Source organism: Ceratotherium simum, chromosome X, assembly GCF_057802395.1.
Source record: "Ceratotherium simum simum isolate JZ-2026a chromosome X, ASM5780239v1, whole genome shotgun sequence".
NCBI classification, from domain to species: domain Eukaryota; kingdom Metazoa; phylum Chordata; class Mammalia; order Perissodactyla; family Rhinocerotidae; genus Ceratotherium; species Ceratotherium simum.
This window is the reverse complement of record NC_141940.1, coordinates 25,333,224-25,357,273: the sequence shown is the minus strand read 5'-3', so window position 1 is coordinate 25,357,273 and position 24,050 is coordinate 25,333,224. Positions and strand designations below refer to the sequence as shown.

Genomic DNA, 24,050 nt, shown 5'->3' with positions numbered 1-24,050 from the left:
TAGAAAACCACTCGCCTACAAAAAAAAAAGAGATGCTCCTTAGGACATGGAAGTCTTTCCTTATCTGTCTCCAGTCTTATCTCTTCTCATGCCCATCTTCCATATCACACTTTAGCTGTATAGAATGATTGAAGTTCCTCTCAGAGTATTTGTTGTTTCTGTTGCTTAGAATTCTTTTGCTTAGAATATCTGCCCATCCCTACCAATTTTTCATCAAATAATTCCAAATTGTCATTCTCTACCCCCACCAGTCCACACTTACAGAATGGTTCCAGTATTCCCAGCATTACCTTCTCCTTGAAGCCTTTTTTCAGACGCCTGCTTCTCATCCCTTTACTAGATTGAACTGTGCCCTCACAGTGGCAATAATAGTAGTGGGAGTGATAGTTAATATTTATTGAGCATGTACTATGTTATATGCCAGGCATTGTGCAAAGTGCTTTATATGTCATGTGCATGCCATTTTAGACCTCACAAGTTTATGAGGTATGAGGTATCATTATTATCACCATTTTAGAGGTGACAAGACTGAAATTTAGAAAGATATTATACTTAAGCTACTTGCCCAAGTTGTACAGCCAATATATGGCAGAATTGGATCATCTCACCTACTTAAACCCCAAAGCATACGCACTTAATCTCTACAGCACAGGAACCAGGATCATAACACACAGGTCAGGTAAGCAAGGAATAAGACAATAAGGGGTGACAGACCCTATGGAACATTATGGAACTGCAGGGGGTAATCTTGAGCTACACGCATTTAGAAAAGGAAGGAGAGAAGAGAGGAGGGAAGAGAGTACAAGAAGAGTCCTGGGTTGCAAACAAAACATATCTGAAGACTGACCCTGAGCAGTAGGCTACTAGCTTGATACTCCTGTTTCATATTATACTCAATTCCCAACTTTATGCCTGTCATATGCCACAATAATTTATTAGGATAGTAGTGCCTATATCTTTCTCACTCTTGTAAGTGCCCCTTGAAAGAAAGATAATTTTCCACTTTTCACCTATCCACAAACCTCGTAACCCAAACATCAAGGCAGAGGCATGGGGGTCAAGGGGATAGGAGGAAGAGGCACAAGTGGTCCATAGAAGGAGAGGGAAAGAGGGCTACATTCTCCCTGACATTGGGGGTGGGAACAACAGAGAATTGTCAAGTATTTCAGGATCTTATAAATGACTATATTTCTAAAGGAGGGGCCTGGTATGGATATCTAGGAAAAACGGTCACTAGACAGATATCTGTGATGCCACCAAGATCAGCATGAACCATGCCTTTTAGTAATCATGACTGCTAACAACTAGAGACTTCTCTCCAAATTTTTGGTACTGGGTAAATCTCAGTGTACTAGTTCTCTATTGCCACCATAATAAACTACCACAGACCTGGTGGCATAAAACCACATAGATTTATCTTACTGTTCTGGAAGTCAGAAGTCTAAAAATGGGTCTTGATGGGGATAATCCTTTTCCTTACCCTTTCTAGCTTCTAGAGGCTACTCTCATTCCTTGGCTCATGGCCGCCGTCTTCAAAGCCAGCAATGTTGGGCCAAGCTCATCTCATGCTGCCATCTCTCGTCTGCCTCCCTCTTCTACTTTTAAGGACCCATTGAGTTCATCTAGTTAACCAAGATAATCTCCCTATCTTAAGGTTGGCTGAATAGGCAACCTTAGATCCATTTGTAATCTTAAATTCCCCATTGCCACGTGATGCAACATATTCACGTGTTCCAGGGATTAGGATACGGACATCTTTAGGGGGCCAATCTGCCTACCATAACCAGTGATCCCTATAGATTTTTTTGAGTAAGGGGCTATTTGAGATTATATATCTCATTGCCCTAATGAATAGGTTCTGATATGTGAATTTTTTTTTTGAGCTAACATCCGTGCTGAGGAAGACCGGCTCTGAGCTAACATCTATTGCCAATCCTCCTCCTTTTTCTCCTCAAAGCCCCAGTAGATAGTTGTATGTCATAGCTGCACATCTTTCTAGTTGCTGTATGTGGGACACGGCCTCATCATGGCCGGAGAAGCGGTGCGTCGGTGTGCGCCCGGGATCCGAACCCGGGCTGCCAGTAGCGGAGCACGCCCACTTAACCGCTAAGCCACGGGGCCGGCCCCATGAATCTTTTTAATTTAGAAAAATAATATGAATGCCATGAGCAAATAAATTCATATGCATTCCACACCTACTTCATTTGATTATTTTATCGCTCTGTTTCTAGGTCAGTTCTCATCTCTCTACCATGAGCTTGTGATTGGGGACCATGCCCCTTATTGATTTTTGTTTCCTCAACACCTAGCACTATGTCTGGCACACTGTGGACAACTTATTGTTTGTCACACTAATAAATAAATGAAAAATGCTTCTTCTGGAAAAAAACATCTGTAGAATTGTATTTGTTACTTAGCTCAGAGCTGTACATATGTCAAAAGTTGAATCCAGTGCTAAAATGGAGGGAGGGGAGCTGAACATCCATTTAAAATAGATGTCAGAGGCATTTTTTTATTATTTCTAAAATGAATCATTTGTCAGTGCAATAAGGAGCAAAAGAAAGGGAATTGTTCCCCTAAACCATATGAATTTTTACTTACATTTCATTTCAAATCAATAAGGGGAAAGGCACTTCTAAAATATTATGATTCATGAACTTCATTTACCACTCCCTCTTTTGGTTTGATCAGAATAGCCCCTTTATATAGTACTAGAATTGTTGATATTTTATTGCATTACCACTTCTTATTATTATGTATTAAATGCTATTATTTATGGCCACTACTTAATCTGATGTGAGACAGAAAAATTCCTGAAGGCTTGGCATCTCAGGAAGAGGCATTTTATAGGGATGAAGGACTGACTAGGAAGAGTCAATGGTCCTTCAGCTGCCCCTCAGGTCATTAACTCCAAGTGGTTATTCGCTCCCAGGCACTGTCCTGTGCCCAGGTTGTTATTGCTGTGATATGTAGATGAAGGGGAATATATTTTAAATGCTTTAATATAAACTCAATACTCATGAAGGGTGCCAGATTGAAAGCATTGGACTCTGAAGTCATTGGGTTATGCACTTGACTGGTTCCAAGTTACAGAGATGCTTGACCTTGAATGACCGCCTTGCAAGAAGGAGAAAACATACAGTTTTGCTGAACTTCAAGAGACTGACCGACGAGCAGCACAGCAGCATCCCAAAGCTAAGCATTTTTATCGAGGAAAATGAGACTACTAACTAAACTTCTACTTGAATCTATTTAATATAATACCAACACTGGTGTGCATGTGGGGAGGGGAGGGTAGTGGTGTTAGAATGCACAATTACTTTAAGACAAAAAATGAATAAATAACCTATTACCACTGTACTAAACCACTTAAGCAGCAATCTTTTTAACAACTGGTGTGTGCATTCCAACTTAATGGCCAATCTCGATTCCATTTTGCATACTTGAGAAGAGTCCTTAATTTTGTAAAAATCGTAGAGTGTTTTAGCAGGGAGAAAGTTGGAGCTCTCCAGCCCAAAGTTTTTATTATAGACGTGAGAAAACCAAGGCTCAGAGCGGAGAAGTGACCTGAGGAGGACCATATCACTAGTATAAGACTGGGAGGAGAGCCCTGGTTTTCTGATTGACAGGCAAGGGCTTTTCTACTATACCATGTAGTCTCTCTAAGGGAGGAAAAGTAGCTGCTCTCTGAACCTTTTAAATATTTATTGCCAATTATTTTCATCAGTGTGCATTCTTTTGACCTGTTAGGCATTTTTCCTCCATTCTGATCTATTAATTCACATCAGGTTTGGAAGACTATCATTTTTCACACATTTAAACCTTCTCAGAATGAAAAAATACCTTCAGTTAATATTACACAACTGGCAAACTCACAATTCCCAAATTAGGAAGATTACATTCACAAATGACCCAATATACAAAAATATCAATTTCCCTCCTCAGTAAGTTTCTTTTTAAAAATCTGTCATTATATATATGTATTTTTTTTTGTGAGGGAGACCAGCCCTGAGCTAACATCCGTGCTAATCCTCCTCTTTTTGCTGAGGAAGACCGGCTCTGAGCTAACATCTATTGCCAATCCTCCTCCTTTTTTTCTTCCCCAAAGCCCCAGTAGATAGCTGTATGTCATAGTTGCACATCCTTCTAGTTGCTGTATGTGGGACATGGCCTCAGCATGGCCAGACAAGCGGTGCGTCGGTGTGCGCCCGGGATTCGAACCCGGGCTGCCAGCAGCGGAGCGTGCGCACTTAACCGCTAATCCACCAGGCCGGCCCTGTCATTTTATTTTCTGATCTTATTTTTTTTTCTTATAGTGATCTGAAATTTCTGGCAATAGTATTCCCATAAAGGCAGCTCTAGAAAAATGGCAAATAGAAGTATGTGCATAGTTAAAACTGACAACTCCATTTTAAATTCCCATTATAGACTAATTTCAGTTAACTGGAACTCAATTTAAAAAACTCTTAAAGTTTTTGTACTATTTTTTGAAGGGCAATGCAAATTCCAAGATTGTAAGGATTTCATTTTTTATGTACTTTAAAGAGAGTAACAAGTGATTCCAAAAACCACAAAAACCAGATCATCCTCTTGACTTTTTTACAAGTTAGAATTCTATGGGGCCGGCCCCTGGCTTGGTGGTTAAGTATGCGTGCTCCGCTGCTGGCGACCCGGGTTCGGATCCCGGGCGCGCACAGACGCACCACTTCTCCGGCCATGCTGAGGCCGCGTCCCACATACAGCAACTAGAAGGATGTGCAACTATGACATACAACTATCTACTGGGGCTTTGGGGAAAAAAACAAAAAAAAAGGAGGAGGATTGGCAATAGACGTTAGCTCAGAGCTGGTCTTCCTCAGCAAAAAGAGGAGGATTAGCATGGATGTTAGCTCAGGGCTGATCTTCCTCACAAAAAAAAAAAAAAAGAATTCTACTCCTTCCTTACTAAAGACTTAACACTGACCATTATTTTTAAGAAGAATGAAGACCAATGAGGGAAGTCTTTCAGGTAACTGAAGATTTTGATTAATCTAAAAGTCTCCCCTGTCTTGCCACTTTTCCTCACATATTCCACCTAACAGAGGACTGAATGTAGAAGCAATTACTTTCTCAATATTCCAGGTAAATTCTATCTATATTGGCACATTCACCAAAAGAAAAGACACGATAACTTTCACCCACTAGTTGCTCAATAAATATTTATTGAGCATATGGATCAACAGATGGATAGATGAAAGAAAGGATGGAGGGTAAATAAACGAACACAATAGCGTGTCAATACAGATATTTCACTTGAGACTTTCCTAAAAACTTAAAACGGTCATTTCAGGAGGTAAATATTTGTTTTGTCAGTAAAATTATCTGAATGGGAATATTTTTGCCATGATATGGAGAAATGTCATGTTTATTTACAGTCAAAACTACTAAGTGTTTGCAAACGTTCTCATTGGCCACTGCTGTTCCTTCGTACCCTGTAGATAGTCCCATTAGTCAAGGAGTCTCTTGGTTTTAGTAGCTGTATGTGGAAAAGGTCACAGAATCATTCAAATATGTAGGACAGCCTGCATAGTTGGTTTTGCAAAGACTCTCTAACAATTATGGAGTACAGACACAAGCTTATGTATACAATGGTCAAATAGATTTTTAAAAGTTTAAAACGATGCATTTCATTTACACAGCACTCAATAAATATAACTGATTATATCAGTGGAACATCCCATTCTTTTCACATTACATAGCTATGTGTTCAATTCCCAAAGTAAATTTCAGTGTAGAATGCACATACCTTGATAGATCCAGAAGTTATGGGAATCAAAAAGGAGACAGCTGAATAAAGGTCACCCTTGTAATTCCTGTAAACAAATTAGGCCAAATTATCCTTCAAACATATGTACAAGCAGGTCCAAAGCAGTCCTTATATGAGGAAAAGGAAGAGACACATGTAGGGTGGGGGTGGGAGTGGGCATGGGGGTTATAAACATAAGATTTCATTTTGCAATTCACAAAAGATAAAAGGGTCAGTTTCTTAAAAGGCCTACGCAAAACTTCAAACAATTATATTAACTATGCTGCTAATAATTTCTTAATCATAGCTGAGTATATCTAGAGGGCTATGGAATTCTCACCCACAAAGATTCTCCCAACTTAATACTATTCAATTTTTGCTCCATATACAACTCATTTTGAGACGAAGTGCCCACAATTTCAAGAAATTTTCACCAATGTAAACAATTTAGAGTAATTATAATTTCTTATATTAAGATAGTCCTTTACAGTTTACAGAAAACTTTCATATACACATTTCATTTAATCCTCAAAACAACCTTGTTATAAGATCAGGAAACTGAGGCCCAGAGAGGTTAAATGGTTTGCACAAAGTCGCATATGCGGTTAGTGGCAGAGCCAGGACTAGACTCCAGGTCCTCTCATTTTTGGTCCAGTCATTTTTCCAATGTCCCACATGACTTCGTTTACTCAACAGTTATAAAATTGATTAGAAACTGTGTCTCCATATGCCACGCTTGGTACTGGGCAATAGGGCAGGAATGGTGCTATTATATAATGATGTTTAACATATGAACTATAAATAATTCTTCAGAAGTAATGTAAATTGGTACAATATGTATGGAGGGTAACTTGTCTGTAGATATCAGAAGCCTTAAAAATATGCACTCCCTTTGACTCAGTTACTTCACATTTATACCTCTTTCAGGCAAGAGGTATGTATTAGAATTTTTTCATGTTTTTTATAATAATAAATATTGGAAATTGCCTAAATGCCCAATAATTGGAGTTTGTTTAAATAAATCAAGGAACAACCATATGAGGGACTACTAAGCAGCCATTAAGTACGATATAGAAATTGTTAGGATGTTAGTTGTCATTTCACATAATTTCTACCTATGGCTTTAATTTGCTGCTTTTAAATTATAATCTGAAAGACTTGGGGAAGGGGAGAATTATGCAATTTTCCTTTACATTTTTGGTTGTTTTTCACCCCTCTGTGTTTCTGTCTTTGTCTCTCTCTGTCTCGCTCTCTCTCCATATATATATCTGTGTGTATGTGTATATAGATATATAATATATTTTATTGACATAGGAATATGTTAACAATTTATTGATAAAGAAAAAAACACATTATAAAGTAATTACAGTGTGAGTCCAGTTTAGAAAAAGATATATATGTGTGTAAAATATATATGATTTTCTTCTTTCTGTGTATCTGTATTTTCTAATTTTTCTATAATGAACATATATTACACATACTATATAAAAAAGCTATGTGTTTTAAGTTCTTCAAAATGTCATTTTAGAAAAGGAAGTGTGGTGAATTAAAGCAAAAGAAAAAAGAAAAGGAAAACTTTAAACTTTAGCATTCCAATATTTTATGACTGGCATTTCATTAACCTTATGGCCCCAATTTATCAATCAAGTAATCCCAAAACCTGTTTTTTTATATTTGAAGCAAAATCTCAGCAGTAAGGGCAAACAATTTAAAATTTCTACACAGTAAATCAAGACAGAAGACAATATCTAAATGCAGTTTTTAAAAAGTGTAGGTCAATAACATCATTGTCACCTTTGACAAAGATCACCAAGGTGACCTTGTAATGATAATAAAGTATTATATTATTACTAATGATCTCCATATCCAATACACTATACGTAAATCATTTATAATAGACTGAAGTGGTGCTCTTGATTAGTTGCAATCTAATTGCCCGATGTGCATTTTTCATCACTGTTAATGTTGCTCAAAAAGACACAGTTTTGCTCAAGTGTTCATGTGGTTCCATAATAGTTCTAAGTTAGAATCTTTTAAGGAAGACATTTCAGAAAGTACTTAGATCTAGACTACAAAAAAATATTTCTGGCTCTTCTGCCACATATACCAGAGCAAGTCTGTAGAAATTGGCTTCATACCCATCAGGCTGATTCTGCAAGGAGGCTAGCAAAAAATGCTTTAAAAAATAAACTGCCCTATGTGCAGCATTTTGCCTTGGTGAGGTACACAGAGGACTGGGAAGCAAGAGGGCTTTAAAATGATATAGCTATTCTCTGCTCACTTCTCAATTGCCTTCAAACTGAAGCCTTTAGGAGTATATCTCCCCATTTATGATTAGAGGCCAGTTCATACGTTGATCTATATAAGATACCCCAGGTTACTTGTCACCACTTACCAGTTCCCAACATGTACCACTTCCCTCAACTTTTACCTCTTTATTCAACTCAAGAATTCATTTCCATAAATGAAACCATTGTCTGTTTTAATACTGCATGTAGGCTAGCTATTTTTTAAGAAAAAAAAAATTAGAATGTTTGACAGGACCATCATTGAACACAACCAAGTAACGCATACCAGAGGCAAAAACAGCAGGAGCCACAAATGTTAGAAACACATCTCATAGAACTGACTATTGGTTTTGAAGAGAGGCTAGAGCCTACAAGCAGAGCCCAAAATCCAAATCTGAACAGCTCATTAAGAGATCATCTAACCCATACTTTAACTAGCGCCACTGTCTCTTATTTGGTCCTACAGAGAAAATAATATTCTACATACTTCAGTTCTCAGCTTCTGAAAATGAAACTACATCTGAGATTGGCTACTGGAGATGAAATGCATAAACTGGAGGTGAGTAGAAGGGTCTAAAAGTCGAGTTCAAAAAATACATACAGGGGCCAGCCTGGTGGCATAGTGGTTAAGTCTGCACACTCCACTTCAGTGGCCTGGGGTTCGCAGGCTCGGATCCCAGGCAGGACCTACACACCGCTTATCTAGCCATGCTGTGGCAGCGTCCCATGTAAAGTAGAGGAAGATGGGCAAGGATGTTAGCCCAGGGCCAATCTTCCTCAGCAAAAAGAGGAGGATTGGCAACAGATGTTAGGTCAGGGCTAATCTTCCGCACCAAAAAACAACAACAACAACAACATATATATGAATGTGCATATGTGTGTGTATGGATAGGTATCTTTCTTAGATGGATTTATTTTTAATTTTATTTATTTATTTTTTTCCCCCAAAGCCCCAGTAGATAGTTGTATGTCATAGCTGCACATCCTTCTAGTTGCTGTATGTGGGATGCGGCCTCAGCATGGCCAGAAAAGCGGTGCGTCGGTGCCCGCCCGGGATCCGAACCCGGGGCGCCAGCAGTGGAGCGCGTGCACTTAACCGCTAAGCCACGGGGCCGGCCCTTAGATGGATTTAAAAAGTATAATTTCTATTGGTTTAGGAAATGGGACGTTTGTACTTGTTTTTCAATAATTACTCAATTTATGCTAATTAAAACTATAACACCTTTATTAACACTATTCCTATTTTCAAGGGACTTTGGGCTGCATATAGGTCACACTTTATTTTACTAATGAGTGTGTCTTTACATATTGCCACACAGGCTTTGAAACCCTTAATGCTATTTTTCTAATGGGATATTTACTCAAAGACCTTGTAGAAAATAATTGTGTTAATAACAGAGACAGTTTCCCCATTACAATGATCGGTGCTCTCAGACAATTAATGCTGCAACACTCTATATTGTCACGCTCTTCCTCAGGGCCTAGAGAACTTCTAGGTTTACATTATTGGCTGCAGCTTCTTTTTTTTTCTGGCAATATGGGCATTTCTAATGATGAGACCTGCCAAAACTTGTCAATGCTATTTTTCTTCTTTTCCATTAGAGGTGACTGTGGCTGAATAGCCAAGTAATCTATAGTCTAACTTCACTTAATTGTTTTTACTACATGACATGAAGAAATATAGTGAGTAATCACTTCTGTTTTACATGAAGCAAAGCTAGTGCTTTCCACAGCAATATGAAGACGGCTTAACCTGCCTACTCTCTCTTGAACATCCTGTTCAAATCCTGACACGATAAACTCAACCCTCCTTGGTTCTCCAGTGAGTGAAGACTAGGTTGGGTTAGTGCATCTCAATTATTTTCCTTGTCTGTAGACTTCTTTAAAACAAAGCAGCCAGGGAACAGTTGGCCCCAGTTACAACCGGTATATTGCTCTCCCTCCAACACCATTTCTCAAGAATAGGTTTATCCTCCATGTTCTTTACCATCTAAACCTCACTTAGAACGTGGCAATGTTTATTTTTTGCACTTTTTTCTCTTTGTTTTGTAAATGTATTGTTCTGTAATGAAAGTTATGCAGACTTATTATAGAAAATGTGGAAAATACAGAAAGCATAAAGGAAAAAAAAATTACCCATTACCCACCTTCCCCACACAGAGATCATCATTTTTAGCACTTTGTGCATCTTTTTCCAGTCTTTCTTTTTTCTTTCTTACATATTGAGTATATATAATTTTGTATCCTGCATTATCACTTGATAGTATAACATAAATGTTTTCCTTTTATCATAAAATATTTGTAAACATCATCTTTAATGGCCGTAATATATTACATTGTCTAGATGTACCATAAATCACTTAGCAATTCCCTTGTTGAACATTTAGCTTCCTTCACTTTTTGCACTATTACAAATAATGCTTGGTGAAAATATTTGCAAATAAAGCTTTTTTTGTACTTCACATTATTTCTTTACAACAAATTCCCAGAAGTAGAATTACTAGGTCAAATGGTATGAGCATTTTTAAGGCTTTGCTGCAAACTGCCAAATCTATACCAACTAACATTTCATCATGTCGTTATTTTTCATTCATTTATTCAACCAATACTTATTAAACACCTACTACGTACCAGGCATTGTGCTAGGTGATACGGATGCAGTAGTGAACAAAACAGACACAAACTCCACGCCCTCATGGAGCTAACATGCTAGTACATTTGATAAATTACAAATAAACAAAAATACAGTGTGATACCAGGTAGTGCTGAGTAAATGTGAGGAAAAATGGAAGCGGATAAAGGCATAGAAAACAAAAAATCATGATAGGACTCATTATACAGAATGGTCAGGGAAGCCCTTTATGATTAAGGAATATTTGATCAAAGATCTGAATGAAGTGAGAAAGTAAGCTTATAGAAATCTTGGAGAAAATTCATTTCAAGCAGAGGAAATAGCAAGTGCAAAGGTCCTGAGAGACAAAAATACACAGCATGTTTAAGGAACAAAATGGAGGGCAGTGTGGCTAGAATGTTATGAACAAGGTTTGGTGGGAAGAATGGTAAGACATAAGGCCCAATAAACAGTCAGGGACCAAATCATGTAGGGCCTTGTAGGCCATGGTAAAGATATTTTTATTATTTTTTTAAATTTTATTTTAATGGGGCCAGCCCCATGGCGTAGTGGTTAAGTGTGCACGTTCCGCTACTGGCGGCCCGGGTTCGGATCCCAGACACGCACCGATGCACCGCTTGTCAGGCCATGCTGTGGCGGCATCCCATATAAAGTGGAGGAAGATGGGCACGGATGTTAGCTCAGGGCCAGTCTTCCTCAGCAAAACAAGGAGGATTAGCATGGATGTTAGCTCAGGGCTGATCTTCCTCACAAAAAAAAAAAAAATTTATTTTAAGTGTGATAAGAAGCAAGCCACTGGAGGGCAGAGAGTGGGAAAATCACAAGACCTTATTTAAGTTTTGAAAGGATCACCCCGGTTTCTGTGTGGGAAACTTATATGAGGGCAAAAATGTCTGTAGGGGCATCAATTAGCAGGCTATTTCAGTAGCCTAAGTGAGAGATGGTGGTGGCTTGGTTTAAGGTACCAAGGACGAATGAGGAGAAAATGATTCAGTCAGAGGTTTGAAGGTAGAGTCAACATTTGTTAATTGGTTGGATGTTAGATGTGAAAAAAGAGGAATCAAAAAAGACTAAGGTTTGGACTTGAGCAATTGTGCTGAGCATTATCTTAGAAAAAAGAAACCCTCATATTTATTGTTTCTAATTTGCATTTATTTTGATTATTGAAGATTGAGCTTTTTTACACTTATTGGCCATTTTTATTTCCTCTTATGAATTATCTTTTCATGCCTTTGCCCAGATGGCACTTATAAAATCCTTTCCTCTCTTAGCTTCTATTTCATTATTTTCCATTTTGCTTCCTACCTCTCTGACCTTATTCTGACTTGCTCTCTTCTGAAGGCTCCTCTTATGTCACCAACCTCTTAAGTTCAGTGTTTCTCAAGATTTTATCCTTGCATCTCTTCTTACTCTATATATACTCCCTAGGTGAACTCACAGTCCTATTCCTATGATTTCAACTACTACATTGACTGATGAAACACAAATCTCTACCTCTAGACCTATCTTCAGATCTCTAATTTCCATCTGTCACAAATCATCTCCATCTGGATGTCTAGATGTTGTCTCACATTAAGTAAATCCAAACCTGACCTTATCATCTTCACCAAAACTGACTTTTTCTTTTATGTTCCCTATATTGCTTAAAGGCATTACCTAATTTCCCAAGCCAAAAGTCTAGGAGTCACTCCTCCTTCTCCCTCATCCTCTCTACTTGTAATCAACTTCTAAGTCCCATTGATGCCACCTTATGAGTGGCTCTCAAATTTTCCCCCTCCTCTCCATCTTTACTGTCCCTGCCTTGGTTCACACCCTCATAATTGTTCACAGTTGCAACACAGCCTCCTAAGGTCTCACTGATACTACTCTTAACCCACTTCAATCCATTCTTCATACAGGTGTCATCCTTCTAAAACCCAAAGTTGGTGACCTGTCCCCCTCCCTGACTTTAAAGACCCTCATCTAATTCAGTAGACTGTGCTACAACTAGTATACTGCATGATTTTGGATGAACATCAGAAAAGTCACCATTCTCCAGTATAACTCTCCACATAGGAAAATCCTAACACATCCATTCATTCAACAAATATGTACTAAGCACCTTCTGTGTGTCAGGCACATAGAAAGAAACAAATTAAGACATTATCCTTGACCTCTGTTCCCTCTGTATAGGAAATAAAATGACATTCTATTATCCAGGGTTGGTATTCTCCACTGCTACTTGAGCCTTGTGCCCTTTCACAATCCTTTTGCCATGTGGAATGTGGTTCATCATATTGTCTCACAAAAAATCCCTAGCTATTCTTTGAAAACCAATTCAAATGACATATCCTTTATAAAACTATATCTACCTTTGAGCTTCCAGAGCATTCTAATTATTCTTCTTCTAGAGCATCTGTTACATGATAAGAATATGCTTATATGTCTGTCTCCTCCACTAGATAAGTGTTTTTAACGTCTTTGTATCACAGGGTAAAAGAGGTATTTAAAAAGTTTTGGTAAATGAAGGAATGAATGAATGGAAGAATGAATAGATGAAGTTTTTTCTTCATGAAGATTGTTTTATGATGTGTGACCAAAACCGTGTAATACTGAAGTCTTCAGTAAAAAAAGAGGCCAGTCCATGAGACCTGGAGAGCCTTTGCGGAAAACACTTGAGACTTCAAGACCCATTGTCCCAGAGCTCTGTGTCAACATTGATTCTTCTTCTGCCTTTTCAACAACAAAGCAGGGCCAAGTATTTTGCGAAATGTCTGGGACTAGTGTTCTCTCACTACGTCCATTGCTGTTTTTCGTGTTTTCTTAAACGTGTTTTATTCCGTGTTTTACAGAAATATATTGTTAAAATTTTCTCTGTTCTGTGTTAAATGACCCTTAAAATATTTCCTTTGCTCTGAATTCTAATTGTTTACATTAAAATTACCTCACTTTCACAAGTTGTCCAATGTTTCATCAAGGCAATATCTCAAATAGGGGAAAAGAATAAAACAACGAAAAAAATGTAGCACCCTTGTGTTAACACTTCATGGATTCGAAACCAAAAATAAATAGTGTCACACCTAAGTGTTGACATTTTATTAGACTAAACAGGAAAGATAAATCACAAATGCACTAACGATGTATGGATACGTGCACAGAGTAAATCTGCAATAAAGAGTAACAACCCAAGAAATCAGTGTGTTATTTTAGCTCCTACTCAAGATAACTGAAAGAATGTAAGAACCAAAAACAATATAAAGAATAATATGTCACATTATACTTATAATTCTCTAGGATATACATACAGGATTGGGCAGATTTAGAAAAAGAATGAAAAGACTAATCACTCCCAATACTTTAGTGAATGTCCCAGAGCTTCCCTTCTCATAAATCTATATAGTGCCTCAACTCTTGGAAATAGTTGAAAGAACGAAAGAGAAAGAGAAAGGAAAGAAAGAAGAAATGAAGGAAGGAAGGAAGCACATTAGATCTCATTAATGAAATTAATACTATCTTTCCAAAAGGAATTTCTTATTTGACTTGCATAGTAATTCTATCAATGCTTCCCCACGTTGCTTAAAGCTCTAAACATATAATGAGTCACGATCACAAAAATATATATTCATTTTAAGCATAGAGTAAGCAAACAGGTGATGTGCTTGTGTGTTTCTATAAATGATGCTTGCTAAATCCATGTCAAAAATGTACATATACTTTTTAATAAATATTCCTTTAGAAAAAAATTCCATGCCTACACACATAAACACAAACATATTTTTGGGCTAGTTAATAGAGCAGGAGATCACACATCAATATCAACTCAAATGCTTGCAATTAAGCAGAGCAGCTTTAAAAAAAGAAAATCATTAATGCTAAAGGGGGGTAATGCACAGAGTATAAATTCAAAATGTTGATCAGAAACATTTTGTTGATAGGAAGTGAGATAGCTAGGAACATTTTAGTTTTAGAAGGCTTCCAGTCACTGTGTGGTTGTAGTGTATTTATACACCTCTATATTTAAACACAGGTGGTAATTAGCAAGATTGAGACACCTTTAATAAGGCATGATCATAGGTGCAAAGGATGTGTAGCATAAGATGAGTTCATTATCAATAACTTTCCAGAATTAATCATCTCTTAGGACATTTAATTTTAAATGTACCTTTAAAAACCTGGATTTTTGAGATAGACCATCTGCAGTATCTTTTTCTAATTTCTCTGAACAAGCGAAGAGTTTTCTTAAAATATCTATATACAGCTGGGACACAGGGATTGCAATATCTAATAAACCAATTGTCCATCTAATCTGGCACCTTCTCTTTGACAGGTGTCTAAACCAGATAGAGGCATTAGAAGTAATATAAACACTTAGAATCCACCAATTATGCAAAATCATGCAACTGGGAAATTTTCTCCTTGACCTTAGCTAGTGATCAGATTTTCCCTGAAGTATGCACTGATAGCAATGTTCTTTTATTTTGGCTGCTTTAAAAATCATCTTTCATATAGGCAGCTAAAAACACTAAACTGTGATTCCAAACATTAAAATGAAAATGGATTTCCTTTGATATAACCATATAGGGATTCTACTGAAAGTTACACAGACACACACAATCTGCATCACCATTCTGAATATTTACTATATCTTTCATTTAACAGGAAAACGAATGAAAAAATATATATAGTAATTTCAAAAGGGAAATTGAGGCTATACCTCCAGAATATCATTGTGATGAACAGTCAAAATTCATTGATGAGATATTTGGAACCATCCAGATGATTGACTGATTTTTTTCATTGTACATCCAAATGCCAAGCATCTGCTGAAAGGTTAGAGGAAATCGACATGACACAGAAGATACTACACAAATAGATACTACAAAATCTACATGTTCAACAATGATGATTGGCTCAGATATTCTGGTATCACACAGATATAGCTCAAGTAACAAAAATAAACTAATTCACAAAATATATGCAATTCAATAACCAACTGGATACTGATATCATTAATATTCCATAAAATGTAAAAATGAAAATATTATTTTTCTTAAACATTTAAATCACTTCATTCAATCATTAATAATTCTGTCTGGGATATTTATATTTTTAAATTCTAGTCACTTTAAAACAGAAAAATACCTTGTGACATATAAATGTAAATATAGATTTAGATCTCCATTCTTTTTTTCATTACCAGTATCTTTTTTGGGAATCACTCTTTCTTAGCTGTAATATAGAAATTTGTTTCCAGCAATAAATTCACAGAAAAAGAATATTAGTTTATCAGGACCCACAGCTGATAATATTGCAAAAGGCTTAACATGGATTGCAATTTGGTTCATATTAGAGTTTGTGATTCCAAAATTTAATTTTGTAAGTCATAATCAGCCACAAAAGCGTTACAACAGAATATGAGAAACATTAAAAGGCAATTTCCTCATTGTTGACTACTTATCAACTGAAAACTTAGTCAATTAAAATCAGTTTGCTTTACGGTGATGGGTAAAATGAGTGTTTTACAGATTTCAAAAAAATATATTCAAATCCATTTGGTCTCTGTAATAAAAAAAGTGGGGCATAGATATTTTAATAAAATTGTTTTTATATTTGAAAAGGAAAAATAACCAATCCCACCAGAAAATTCGAGCATCATTTATATTTAACTTTACTGTGATTGCTAACTAGGCCTCTTCAAAGTGTACAAAATCATAATTTGAAAGAACATATTTTTTCAATGTAATAGCTATTATGAAACTATTTTACAGCTGTGAATGTCCTCATAGAACAAAAATGCTCTGTAGCATACATAAATACCAATAGGAATGCACAAATCAAACCTCTATTTCTATAATGATTTTTAAACAACTGCTTGGGTAGGGACAAAGAGGGTTGCAGTAAGATCTTCAGGAGAATGACAGAGATGGTACTGATTTTTGTTCTGCTTAATCATTTATTTTTCACAAATTCAATTCCCCAGCCTTTTAAAGTTACTTTCAAGGACCAACAGGCTGGCATGAAATTAAATTATCAAGCAGGTTCCCGCCCTGGATTAGTGACTCCCAGCTGTCTGTCCCGTCTAGTTTCCATGGTAGTAGAAGAATCGGTGGAAAATGAGGTGCAGGAAATTGTACGAAGCCAACATACCAAACTCTTTAAGTTGAATCTTTAAACTGATGAATCAGTACCGGGGGTGGAGGGGGGAGGTAGAATTGAAGTTAAAGTTTTTAATTTCCTGGCTTGTTGAAAAGGCCAATGCATTTCTGTTTTTGTAATTGCTGAGGGATGCAAGCAACATCTCCTTAAACATTTCATAGAAGGCTATAGATTCAAGATGGCATTTAGTTCGTTATGTATTTTATAGTAACCCAAGAGTGTTTAAGCTTCTCTACATGTATTTCAAAGTGTTTCACTTTATTTTTTCCTTCCTTTTTGACATAGATATTAAAATTCATCAGCCTGTTAAATGACTCCAAAACATCCAGAGACTAAGTAAAAAATTCTCTCAACCAACCAGATGTTTGTTTGCATCACCCCAAACAGCTGGATGGTTGACGGAACTTTTCACTCACATATTTGGGTGTCACCTAGATACAGCCACAGAGACCTGTCATAAATACCCAGAAAAAATATTAATCTTGGCACATACCTACCATAAACACAGATATGAAGGCTCCGAGTAAGAGCTTCACAGGAGGTGATCCACTGATATGAAAAGAGATTACTTAACACATTTTCCTGTGGCCATTTTCCAATTAACTTCTCCACTCATACACTTAGAGTAGGGTGGGAATGGAGAACCCAATATTTCAGAATCATTACATCACATTGAAAACATCATCCAAGAGGTAGTGGTTAGTTGGCATATATGCATGTTTCACCATATGCTATTGTTTACCTAAAGTGGAGGCTTGGACAGGAAGTAAAAGTCAGAATTTTTTTTTAAGTTGTAAATTATCCAAGATTATACTTCCAGGTCTAGAAACGAGTCCTGAAGTTACATAAGAATTTAACAGCCTTTATTTATCAGACTCTAAAATATTATTTTTAAAACATTAGAGATCCAACATCACCTCTAAAAATATTTACTATCTCCGATTAAAACTAGTTTGCTTTGATTTTATGGAGAAATGTTAGCAGTGCAATTGATATAAATATTGTTATACAATAATTTTGAGTTTATGCCATCATATTCCAATTTCCTCAGCCCTATTTTCCATCGGTTCCGAATGCAAGCAATTTCGTTGGTCTTGCTAAATTGTACCATAGTACACCTTGCAAACTACAAAATCTCTATACATTATATAAATTGTCATAACAGAGTACTACATACTGAAGAGACACCTATGGTTGGACCATCAAGGTTGTTAGAAAAAATCAAAAGCTGTGTGAAACCTCTTATAGCATTCACCTGCTCAAACTAAGCACGAATCTAGCTGGTTCTATTTGATATTTACTTTCCCCAATTCTAAAAAATCAATGGAAAACAGAAAGGAAGAGAAATAATGTATTAAGCCAGGATTCAGAATGTTTTACCTTTTAGGGAAAGGAAAAATAATAGTAATCTCCATTCAAAATAGTGATTTAATCTAATACACAATCTGCAGATGATTTAAAGCACTTATTGTATATGGGAACAGTTCTGAAATTTGATTCCTTTAAATTTTTTATAATCAGCAGCTACATTTCCAACTATGGATATATGCTGTTGATCAGAATGGCTAAATATTATCTCTTACAATATTCTTCATCATTTAATCTGCCTGTAGTTGTGCCAGTAATCCAGTTCAAACCTTTCTTCCAAATGGTAATTGACGGGAAGCTTCTTTTTTTTTTTTAAGTATGCATGGATTACTACTTTTGAGGGTAAATCGACAGGAATTTAAAGAAATATATATAATTTTAATAAAATTATCATATGTTTTGTATCTGACGCATGGCATTCTCATGAGACTGCTTCTAAGTGTGTGTGTGTGTGTGTTTGTGTGTGTGAGAGAGAGAAAGACAGAGAGAGGACAAATATGTGAGTACTATAAGAAAATTTGTACTGGTCTTCTTTTGACCTCAGGTCAGTAAGTAAGTAAGTAAGTAAATAAATAAATAAATAACTCACTTGTTTGGGAAACCTTAGGGAATTTATTAACCATAATCTATACAAAGCACTCGATAACTATATTTAAAACTGAAACTGATGGACTTTCCGGAAAAGCAAGCATCAAGCAAAAATTACATGGATTTTAATTGCTAGCCCTAACAGAATGGAAAAAATATTTTATGTTAATTAATACTAAACCTTCTTACCACTTCCAAGTTTTTAAGGCTGTCATGGAAAATAAAGTTCCACTAAATCTCCTATTTTCTGAGGCAACATATCAAAAAATATTTTGCATTTGAAATTTAAAGTAATATTATAGAGAATAAACATGAATGTTGGACTCTCTTGCTTCTGCAAGAATCTTTGTATTAAAGGCATCAGAAAGGTGCAATGACTATAAGGGAAACTATGGTCATGTTAGCATTATTTACACATATGATACCTGAATTGAAACACTGAGACCTTTAGGGTGTTCAGACTTCGAATTAGGCCTTTGAATGAGACGGTGGCTACATATAATCTGATTTTACTTTTTAATACACCTATACATTTGAATATTTGGAATCTCACTTAATCATCCTTACAGCACAACGATTCTACAAAGCATTCTTTCCTTCAGCCCCATTGCATATTTTGTCAAATGGCATGACTGTTCTTAATTCATAATTGGGACCTAGAACTAATGGCAAATACTAATTCATGTGTTCAAAAAATATTCGTTTTCTACTATGTGTCACTGTTCTAGGGACTAGACTCTATTAGTTTTATTACCCAAATGTTAACATTTCTTCATAGAGTTGTTTTCCAGAAACACCTGTTTTTCAAAGACATTCTGGGGGACAAGCTGAAAACTTTTAAATCACATTTAGAGCATGGATTCATTTCAGAAATTACCTGAACCCCTTTTCGAATGCATCTTGTAGCTTTCTTTTATTATCATTAAATGGTTCCAACATTACTTTGGCATATGCATTTGAAAGCTTTTTTAACTGCCCTTTAAAAAAACTTTGCAATAGTAAATTATTTAACACATCACCAAAAAAAGTCTCATGAACTTGGGCAAAAAATGGCAAAACTGGGATTCTGGTTTTTCAGTTTTTTACTTTAAGGGCCATACTATGCCTTATGAAAATCCACATTGCAGATATGAAGGGGGGCGTTGAGCAAGCAAGCAGATGCTGGGCAATCATGGAGCAGAATGTAAAGCTGTGGATCTCCTTTTAGTAAAAAAAAAGCCTTTCCTTCTTAGACTGTACTCTTTCTTGGCAGTACTGGAGTAACCTATGCTCCGAATCGGAAGTCTTGGGACTAAGAAGATGGACTAGGGTATTTCAGCCAAAATATAATAATAGAGCAGACATTTGCAACGTCTTCCCCAAACAGGTTGAGTAGCAATTAATTCTCACAATGTAGTGTACCTGGTTTGTTAATTATAATCATAGAACAACAATCCAAAATTCAAGGAAGCTATCTATGACCCTTACCACAAATGCGATCAATTAAATGCTAATCTAATAGTACCTATTAGAGTCCACTGGGGCGTTTCGTTTCCTTTTGATTTCTAAAACCGAATGGCTACTAATTTCCCTTCTATGGCACCAGGAACTTCCTTTTGCAATTCTTCAGGCCACCTCAAATACACCTCCGGATTAACATCCCAGGAAAAAAAACGGGAAAGTTCAGGGCGCCTCCTGACCAATTGCTTCATATTGAAGATGTAGAGTTTTCCACCCATATTAGCATAACGCCAGTAGCAGTGATGCAGATCTGCTAAACCCGAAGCTGCCGACGGCGAGCACGAGCTGCAAACCAGCCCCCGCCCCCGCCACTACTCTCCCGATAGCGAAATAGATGTCGAGACGACATCTACTAGTGGAGTGAGATCGTCTGTCTCTGCAATTGTAAACAATCGGCTGCACTGGGTTTGCTGAAATGTTTAAATACACTCCTGATTCCAAACACATCCACTCACCAAGTCGCGCTAACAGTCTCCCCTTCTCCACCTCTAGGAAAGCATCCTAAAACTGAATTGGCAATCCGCCCGTTGTGGAGCGGAAGAAAGTGAGGTTACATTTCCTCAGGCATGCCTAGAGGGTACTTGGCGCTCGGCAGATGTGCTGGCCGTTACAAGATTCCCGGAACCACGTCTCAGGATCAAATGCGAAAACACACAACCCCGCGCAGCTGAGCGCGTGGTTAAAGCCAACACCGACGGCTCCCAGAACACTGACTGCTGCGTAATGACTGTCTGTTTTGACAAAGATTGGGGTATAGGGAGGATGCATCGGGTGGGGCCCCAGACGGCGTAGGTTAGAAGGAAGTCCTGGAGTTCCCCCCGCAACCTCGGCTCCCCGAGTGAGGTTCAAAGAGAAATTCAGAAGCAAACAGGTACTCAAGTGCGTCCTAGCCCCTGGGCATCTTCTCTCGGAGAGACGGCAGAAGCGGGACCCAAATGGCCGAGCCTCGGGCTGACGCTCTAGGTGGGAGGGATGCCAGAGGAGAAGCGCCCCCCCGCCCTTGTCTCTTCTCGGACCGAGCCCCCCGCCCCCGCAGCGTCCAGGTCCACTTGTTAGAGTGCCAGGGCTCTGCGCGAGAGCCGAGGCGTGGGCCCGCCGTTCAGAACCGGAGGAGTTGGTCGGCAAAGTGTCGCCTGAGAAGCCCAGCGAGCCCTCGAAGGGCAGCGCCCCCAGGGCCCACTGGAAGCTTGAACTGCGAACAAGGCCGACCTGCCCTCTCCCCCGGGTGGTCCAGAGCCCCGGGCCCGGCAAAGGCAGAGAGAAGGAGCGGAGGTTCTGCCACCTCCGGCAGGACTCCCAGAGCGGATGCAGCCCGCCGCTCACAGCCGGGAGCCGCCATCCGCCGCCTGCAGCCTCGGGGCGAAGTTCGCCCGGAGTCCTTGGGGTGGGAGGTGGGGGTTGGGGGCCGGGAGAAACGCACCTACCTAGTCCAGGCTCAAGTTTCGGTGGCGTCCCCAGGTGCGGTCCCCCGCCCCCTCGCCAGGTGCTCAGCCCCGCCAGGCGCTGCCCGTGACCCGGACTTCAGGCGTCTCAGCCGGTTCCTGCGGGAAACGACTGTAAATCCACATTACTGTTCGAGCCGCCGCTCGGGCCCCCGCATCGCTCTCCTCCGGTTGGCGGCGGCGGTGCTCTCAGCCGGCAGCCGCCTGGGACAGGAACCGAACCTGGCTACTATCGCGCCAGCGGACGATCGCTGCCTGAAGGCTGCTTGAGTCTGGAGTCGTATGTGTGTGCGAGTGTGTATACGCGTGTGTATCCGTGAAAGAGAGAGTGTGCGTGTGTGCGAGCAGAAGGGGTGAGCTCAGCCCCCGGGGCACTCGGAGGTGAACTCCGGGCCAAGCCGGAGCCCGCCGCGCTCCCGAGTGCGGGGCGTCTGCACGGCTGAGAGCTGTGCTGATGTTGCCGTGGCCGCCGCCGCCGCGCTCTAAGGCTGGTCGCGGTGGTGCAAAAAATGTTTCTCCGCTACTCGAGACCAAAAAACCTGCCCTGTCTACTGAGCATGCCCGGTTTGACAGCTCCACAGCCGAGGTTTTTTTTCCCCCTTTCCCCAAGACTCCAGGTTTTAGCCGCAGCTGAGACGGGGGGAGGGAGGAGGAGCAGGAGGAGGAGGAGGGCTGAGGGAGCAGGTAGCGGGCAGAGGAAGGGAAGTCGAGATGAGAAAGATCAGGGTGTGGGAGGGTGGATAGAGGGAAGGAGAAGGCTGGAGGTGGGAGCAGAGGAAGGAAATAGGCATAAACAAAATTTAGATTTCGTACCACAATGAGTTCCTAGCCAGGGGCTCTCATGATCAGGTTTTATTATTTTTTTCTGAGGGTTACGTAAGGTGGTGGGTTCGAGGAGTGTTTGTCATCCCCAAGATCAACCTGGGACGGTGTTACATAGTCATGACATACACAAACGCGCGTGCACACACCACACACACACACACACACACACACACACACACAAAGGAGCGCGATCACTGTTACAATGTGTAAAGCCTCAGGACTTAGGGAGAATACGAAGTCTCTTGCCAGTATAACTTTGGCAAAAAAAGAAAAAAGCGAGGGAGAGAGAGAAATTGTTTGGGTTCCTCCTTTTCCTCTCCCCCGCCTTCCAGAAAAGCCAAGCCCGTGAGTGCGGTGCGTAAGAGATCCGAAAGCTCTCCTGCGTCGGCCTGTGTGAGAGCACTCCCGACTTCCTCCCGCTGACAGTGTGACCCCAGCGCGCCAACGCCGGCCACACTCAGCCTCCTGGCGGCGCGTCAGGTCAGCACTGACAATGTCCCCTTGGAGGTAGGCCCAGTGCTCCAGCTCCTGCCCGGCCTGGCCGCCCTGGTCCCTGGGCTCCCCAACCGGCTCCGCCCCTCACCCAGCCGGGCGCGAGGGCACGTACCCGGGCGAACCTAGTGCGCTGCCCCAAGCCCTGAATCCCTCCCTTCCCACCCTCTTCAGCTTCTTCGAAAAAGCGGAAAAGCGGAATCTGTATGCCCAGAAACTCGCTTCGGGAGCCTTAGGAGTCCTACTGGGCATGCTCAGGACTTGGGGCGCCTCGCGTGGAGGAACTCTCCAGCCGCCAACACCTGCACGGCTGGGCCAGATGTGAGTTTGGAGTGGGAGGCGTTGGCTCCCGATTGGAGTTTGGCTCCGGTTCCAGGAAGTGCGGCGGCGACGCCCACAGTCGCCTTCTCCTTCTCGGCTTCCCAGCGAGAGCAAGATCGTGGGAGATACCAAGTGCCGAGCCAGGGGAGCTGCACCAACTGGAGAAACAGGAGTCTAGTAGTCCCAGACCCCCGTCCCCACAGCGCCACCCCCGCCGTAGGCAGGTAGGGGGCGCGCAGAGCAGCAAAGAGAGCCCCGCGTGTGTTCGAAGGGACTGCTAACCTCTAGGTAAAGAAAAGAAAGCGCGAAGAGTCGAACCTTCTTGGGGAGAAAGAAATGGTTTTCTTGAGTGAAGAAAGAAGGGGGTGTGTGGATGTGTATGTGTGCACGCACGTTTGTAATTTTTCTCCGCAAGAGCAGGGACAGGAAAGCGAGAAGCTATTGCCGAGTTGAGAGCCCGCTAGGGGTTGCAATAAGGCACATTTGGAGCCTTGGCTGGCGCTAATTACCGGGAAGAGTTGCTCGCGGCGCGGCGGGCGCACACCAAAGCTTCCAGCTGTTCTCCTCCCTGGGTGGTAGCAGCTGCGCGAGGACGGCTTCCGGGCTGGATGGTCTCTGCGCTCCTGAGCAGGGGGACCGGGATCGATTTCCGAAAGAGAGGTAGTATAGGGTGA

General features: G+C 39.9%; 1 protein-coding gene across 20 annotated transcripts in view; it reads right to left on the bottom strand.

The window, feature by feature from the left end:
- The window catches only part of TENM1 (teneurin transmembrane protein 1), a 773,006-nt gene extending 750,315 nt beyond the window's left edge, over positions 1–22,691 (bottom strand). For 13 of the 20 annotated variants that reach the window (XM_087427639.1, XM_087427633.1, XM_087427637.1 and 10 more), the window contains exons 1-2: positions 21,721–22,691; positions 5,786–5,852 (exon numbers count right to left, since the gene is read on the bottom strand). The gene's annotated coding sequence lies outside the window, so the exon portion shown is untranslated. Of the gene's footprint in view, positions 1–5,785; positions 5,853–15,398; positions 15,634–20,751; positions 21,270–21,716 lie in introns of those variants that run through there. The other 7 variants (XM_087427629.1, XM_087427638.1, XM_087427630.1 and 4 more) reach the window with 7 other exon arrangements.
- Between the last annotated feature and the right edge of the window lie 1,359 nt (positions 22,692–24,050).